This window comes from Pteropus vampyrus, unplaced genomic scaffold (genome assembly GCF_000151845.1).
Source record: "Pteropus vampyrus isolate Shadow unplaced genomic scaffold, Pvam_2.0 Scaffold322, whole genome shotgun sequence".
In the NCBI taxonomy this organism is placed as follows: domain Eukaryota; kingdom Metazoa; phylum Chordata; class Mammalia; order Chiroptera; family Pteropodidae; genus Pteropus; species Pteropus vampyrus.
This window is the reverse complement of record NW_011889103.1, coordinates 869,126-875,993: the sequence shown is the minus strand read 5'-3', so window position 1 is coordinate 875,993 and position 6,868 is coordinate 869,126. Positions and strand designations below refer to the sequence as shown.

General features: G+C 38.2%; 1 pseudogene; it reads left to right on the top strand.

Annotated features, from left to right (window-relative positions):
• The first annotated feature begins 5,510 nt into the window (after nucleotides 1-5,510).
• LOC105303958 overlaps nucleotides 5,511-6,868 on the top strand; it is a 5,375-nt pseudogene continuing 4,017 nt past the window's right edge.

Here is a 6,868-nt window from a genome sequence, read left to right as displayed (position 1 = left end):
CAAGTTCCTGGGGGGACAGTTGGCCGATGGACGGGCTCCTGGGAGGACCGGAAGCAACCTCCGCCGGTGAGGAGAAGCCGACGGACCACATCCTTGTTGTTCTCTCTGCTCTCCCCCTAATCCCCGCCCCCCTTAGCAATGTGTGCTAGCGTCGGTTGCCAAGGGAAGCCCTACGGCACAGGGCTTTTTGTTTTCAGGTTTTGCCAGGGCTTCGTTCATAAAATATAGATATATCACTTCCAGGAAGAACCTTGTGTCATTTTAATTTTTGGTGTGAAGAGGGCAGCCCCTACCGGAAAGCGGGATCAGGCCTCAGACAGCATTAGTTGTTAATGTGGTCAGAGTGGATATAGGTCACAGAGGAAGAGCCTTTAATGAGCATATGGCTCGTCTCTGATGGCATCAACAGAGAAACCGAAAGCTTTAACGACAGTCACCAAACTTATTGTTTACTTAGGTGGTTGCTAAGCACGTATCTACATTTTCATTCACATTCAGTCTTCGCACCAACCTTAACATTACTCGCACTTTACAGCCCAGGAAACTCAAGAAGTTTAGAGAAGTAATAAGTCTTCATACAATTTGTGATTGGTGGAAGCACAATTGACAGTCAAGACTGCATGTCTCCAGAATAATGCTGCTCAATAGAAATACAATGAAGCCACATTTAAAACTTTCTAGTAGCCACATTAAAGTAAAGAAAGATGAAATTAATTTTAACAATGTCTTTTATTTACCCAATATGGCCAAAATTTGTATGTCATTTCTATGTAAAAATTATTAATGAGATACAACTTACAATCTTTTTTTTTATATTAAGTACATTTCATTTGGATGAGTCACTTTTCACGTACTCAGTACTCACATGTAGTTAGTTACTACCACATTGGGCAGCAAAACTTATAAAGCATTAGAGCCAGAGAGAATTTGCCCTCCCTATTAATCACTTTACCCAACTTTAGAGAAAATAATTGCAACTACTTTAAGTAAGAAATTAATATTTTAACTCAGTGGTTCTCAAAGCTTTTGATCTAAGGACCCCTTGGTATGCTTTAAAATTATTGAGAGCTTTTGTTTACGTGTGTTATACCTAACTATATTTATACTATTAGAAATTAAAATTAAGAAATAACTTTTGGGTTTTTAAATTTTTAAGTATCATTTATACAATAAAGTTCACCTAGTTTAAATTACCTACTGTCCCTTTGTAGGCAACTCCTCCACCGACCACCAGCCTCTGGAAACCACTTACCAAGACTGAGAAAAATTTTAAGATCCAATAACACCAAAGCATACATTCCATTAGACATCAGAGCTACGACCCCAACGCATGTCGTGTAGCCTCTGGGTAAAATTCCAGGGTACACCCATGAGTGAATGCGTGTGAGAAAAGCAAATATGTCTAAGTGTTGCTATGAAAATTGTCTTGACCCCAGAAGGCGTCCCCAAGAAGGGATCCTGCAACTACACTTTGAGAACCACTACTTTAGCCTCTTGAGTGAATACCCTGTCATCCCAGCCACAGATCTACTTAGACCTCTACATTCCAAACTATTTTAAATAATTGGCACTTATAGAGTATCCATAACCAATACATTTACAAGTATTTTTGAGCATTTTGCATGCTTTATCTCGTTTTAATTCTCGCAATGACCACATGAATAATAAAAGCACTGCACATTTCATAAAGTTAACAATGTCTCTTGCAGGCTGGCTCTCACTGCTCCCCTAATCAGTGGAAGGGTGGCTGTCCTGAACTAATAAATGTTGTTATAAATAAGGATATATTACTAACTTATGATAATGTCACAACCAGGAACCGTTGGAGCCTGCTCTAACACCTATCAGGCAGATCAAGATTTTTGGCACCTTGGATGATCATAGGGTCACTATCCACAGCCTTAGAGATTTTTCAGCTGCCAGAATTATTCTACAGGTAAATGGTTTCTTCAGGACCCTCAACTCCTAGGGATCAAAAACCTGAAGTGGCATTTTCCCGACTGTTCTCATGTATACTAAGTCAGATCTCTCCCTTTCACACTATGGAGTAGGTCCCTTAATAATGCAACTTTGCATTCACTTTCAGAAATCCATCTCATTTCAATATATAAATTAGTGTCCTCTTTATTTTTTAATTTAAAAGTTAAATGTGATTCAAACATCTTCTCTCTGACTCCAGAGGAGAGACTGGCCTAGAGAGAGAGAAGTATAGCTCTGAATGCCTTCTCTACTTCCTCTTCTGGCTCTCCCATGCCTCAGAAGAAAGACCTATAAACTGTGATTGCATTGTCACACATAGCCAAAAGAAAGATCTAGAATCCAATCGAATATCTTTTTAATATTTTTAAAAGTTATAGTCCTATATTATCCTTCAGATAGGTAGGATAATATACCTATCTGCCCAATAGTAGGGTATTTGGAGAGCTTCCAGGTCAGCAAACACATCCACATCAGGAGGGTAGCATACCCCAACTCCATGGGGACAGAAGCTCCTGTATACTCAGGACCCTCTCAGACCTCTTTAACTGGTTGTTCATCTGTACCCTTTACTATATCCTTTAATAAACTGGTAACTGTAAGTAAGTGTTTCCATGAGTTCTCTGAGCAATTCTAGCAAACTAATCAAACCTGAGGAGAAGGTCATGGGAACTTCTGATTTGTAGCCAAATCAGACAGAAGTGTGGGTAACCTGAGGACCTATTCCTTGTAACTGGCATCTGAAGTAGGGTGGGAATAGTCTTGTGGAATTGAGCTCTTGATCTTGACCTGTTGGATATGACATATCTCCAGGTAGATAGTGTCAGAATTGACTTAAATTGTAGGACACCCAGCAGATGTCACAGAGAGTTGCTTGATGTTGGAGAAAACCCCTACACATCTGTTGTTAGAGGTATTGTGAGTATGGTATTAGTGTAAAAGGAAGTGAGAAACATATGCGGAGAACTGTGGCTTTCTCTGCTGAGGAAAACTGGTATTAATTTTCCTCCCTCTTTAATTCACCTCCCCCACTTCCATCTCTGACCTATGGATGTTGCTGTCTCTCTTTTCTTAAGAACTGGATCTCTGAAGGTGAAGCATCTCCTTCCACGTGCTTGCGGCGCTCACCCGGGACCTGGCACACCTGGGGCCTGGCTCACCTGGGGCCTGGCACTCCCGGTGCACTCAGGGGCCCTGGCGCACCTGGGGGGCCCGGTGCACTCGGGGCCTGGTGCACCTGGGGTATGGTCTGTGGTTCCACGTGGAGCACAAATCCAGGACCTTCTACATGTAAAGCAAACATGCTAACCATTACACTATGGAGCCACCCCCAAAAATTGTTATTAAGAACTAAAGGAAAGAATGAGAACAATGTCTCACCAAATAGAGAATATTAAGAAAGAGATATAGAGCATAAAAATAAACCAAATAGAAACTCTGGAGTAGGAAAAAATGACCGAAATTTAAAAAGTTATTAGAGGGACTTGATGGCAGACTTGAGCAAGCAGAAGAAAGAATCAATGAACTTGAAAATAGAGCAATTGAGATTATTCATCTCAGGAATAGAAACAAAAAGAAATGAAGAAAAATGAACAGAGCCTTAGAAATCTGCACTGCACCATATGCATAATAGGAATCCCAGAAGAGAGGAGAAAGGGGCAGAAAGAATATTTGAAAAAGTAATGGCTAAAAACTTTCAAAATTTGATGGGAAACAATAACCTACACATCCGAGAAACTCAGTGAACTCCAAGGAGGATAAATTCATTCCAATTTTAGTATATGTGCTGCTAAAGCAAGCACAAGGAGGATAAATTCAAAGAGATTCACTCCTAGACACACCATAAGAAACAACCAAAAGACGAAGAAAATTTTGAAATCAGAGAGATGACTTACATGAAAGGAATCTCAATAAGATTAATAGCTGATTTCTTATCAGAAACCACATGGATCAGAAAGAATTAGTATAACATATTTAAAGTTATTTTTTTAAAAAAACCCCTGCCAACCAAGAATTCTTTATCTGCCAAAATATTCTTCAAAAATGAAAGAGAAATTAAGACACTTTCAGATAAGCAAACACTGAGATTTCTCACTTGCAGACTTGCCCTCAAGAAATACTAAAAGGAATCCTTCAGTCTAAAATGAAAGGACACTAGATAGCAATTCAAACTTACATGAAGAAATAAAGAACATCAGTAAAGTTGTCTATATAGGTAAATATAAAAGATGGAAAATTGTATTTTTTGTTTGCAACTCCATTTTATCTTCTACCTTATTTGAAAGACAACTACATAAAGCAATAATTATAAACCAAATGTTGATGGGCACACAGTACATAAAGATGCAATCTGTGACAATTAGCTTAAAGGGGAGGGGCAGAGAAATGGAGATATATAAGAGCAAAGTTTTCGTATACTATTGAAATTAATTTGGTATTAATCCAAACCAGATTGTTATAAATCGAGATGTTAGTGCTAGTCTCCAGGGCAACCACTAAGAAAATAACTAAAAAATATATAGTAAAAGAAATGACAAGGGACTTAAAATGGTATACCAGAAAATACATATTTAACACAAAAAATGGCAATAATGTAATAATTGAAGAACAAAATAGACATGACATTGAAAATAAATAGTACAATGGCAATGTAATTTTTATATGATCTGTGATTACATTAAATTTAAATATATTAAACTCTCCATTTAAAAGCCAGAGATTGGCAGAATGGTCATAACAAGAGCCTCATTTTAGATTCAAAGATGTAAGTAGGTTGAAAGTAGAAGGATGGAAAAGTTTTGCCATGCAAACAGTAATCAAAAGAGAAATGGAGTGACTATGCTAATATCAGACAAAATAGACTTTAAGACAAAAATTGTTACTAGAGATAAAAAATGACATTTTATAATAATAAAAGGATCAATCCATCAAGAACTTATAACAGGCTCCAGCACCAGTAGAAGGCCCCTAACAGGCCTAGCTGCTGTGTGACAGGCCTGCTTGTCTGCATGCTGTGTGATTGGACCGAGCCCATGATTGCCCTAGTAAACTGGTGCTGGGACATAGTTTTAAAATTAAATTTTGTCTAGAATTAAATCTGGACACATGTCATTTATGTCCCCTTGATCCTGAGGGTGGTTGACAGTAGGGTTGGTGGAGTGCTACCCATACCCGATGACCTTGTGATCACTCACACCTTCTAGACCTTTTTCTCCGGGTTACAAGTGAGATCATACTCTCCCTCACCCTCATATATTCTCTATTTCTCATGTTTTTTTTTCCTTCCACAGCCCTTAGCCAAAAAGATTTGTTTTCTTTTGTGCATGTGACCATTCTTTAATGTCAGTGATGTATACCTCATTTTATTAAAAAGTTACTCAACAAGAAAAAAAAAAAAGAGGATATAATAATTGTAATCATACATGCATTTAACAACATAGCCCCAAAATACAGGAAGAAAAACAGGACAAAACTGAAGGGAGAAATTGACAATTTAAGAATAATAGTCAGACTCTTTCGTCTCAGCTGCTGACATGCCATCCAGATTAAAGAAGACCTGGAAACTTCAGGGCCATATGAGCCACAGCCATGACTGCATCAACAAGCACCAGAAGTACCTGGGGACTGAGATAATGTTGGAGGCATATATCACCACAGGATCAACTTCAGGAAATATCATCCAGGTTACTTTGGGAAAGTTGGTAGGAGACATTACTATTTAAAAAGGAACCAGAGTTCCTGCCCAACTGTCAACTTTGATAAACTGTCAACCTTGGTCTGTGAGCTACCAAAAAACAAGACTGGAGCTGTTTCTATCATTGATATGGTGCGATCGGGCTACTATAAAGTTCTGGGGAAGGGAAAGCTCCCAAAGTAGCTTGTAATTGTAAAGGCCAAATTCTTCAGCAAAAGAGCTGAGAAGATTAAGGGTGTTGGGAGTGGGGAGAGGCTGTGTCCTAGTAGCTTGAAATTACATGGAGAGAAGTTCATTAAATGCTCACAAGTGGTTTTTTTTTTTTAAAGGAATAATAGTTGGAGACTTTAATACCTCACTTTAACTATTGAATAGAGCAACCAGACAGATTAGCAAAGAGAAGACTTGAGTAACAGTATAAATCAACTAGATCTAACAGATATCTATAAAACACTCCACCCAACAACAGCTGAATGCACTTTCTTCTCAAGTGCACATGAAACATTCTCCATGATAGATCATATTTTAGGCCATAAAACAAGTCACAAAAAATTTTAAAAGATTGAAATCATATCAATTATATTCTCTGACCACAATGGAATGAAATTAAAAATCAATAACAGAAATCTGGGAAATAAGTATGTGGCAATCTCATAACACATAAGTATGTGGCAATTTCATAACACATTTCTAAATAATCACTAGGTCAGTGATGAATTAACAAGGAAAATTAGGAAGTATTTTAAATGAATGAAAATGAAAAAACAAGTCACAATATTGTAGAGAGAAGACAACTATTTCTTTGATGACTAGTCAGACATCTTGAACTACTTCTGCTTGATAATCTCTCTACTAGGTCTCGACGGGTTTACTGGCTACTGATTCATTGCAACCTCTTTTTTATTTAACATCCCTCCAGAAACACATCATCTGAGGGATCGTAGTTTCATAAGATGAGTTTGAGAGTTTGTCTTTTAAACCAGCTGCACAGATGTTCTCTCTGCCCTCTTCAGGCCTCTCTAGTCACAAATTAGACAGCTATATTTCACGGCAGAGTGGTACATGTGACTAAGAGACTCTTTGAAATTGTATGTGTTGACATTTTTTAACAAGCCAAACCCTCCCCTTTCTGCTGGCTCCTGTGGCAAAGTCAGGAAGTATTTACACCTCCCATCACAATGCCAGGGACCTGGGAGT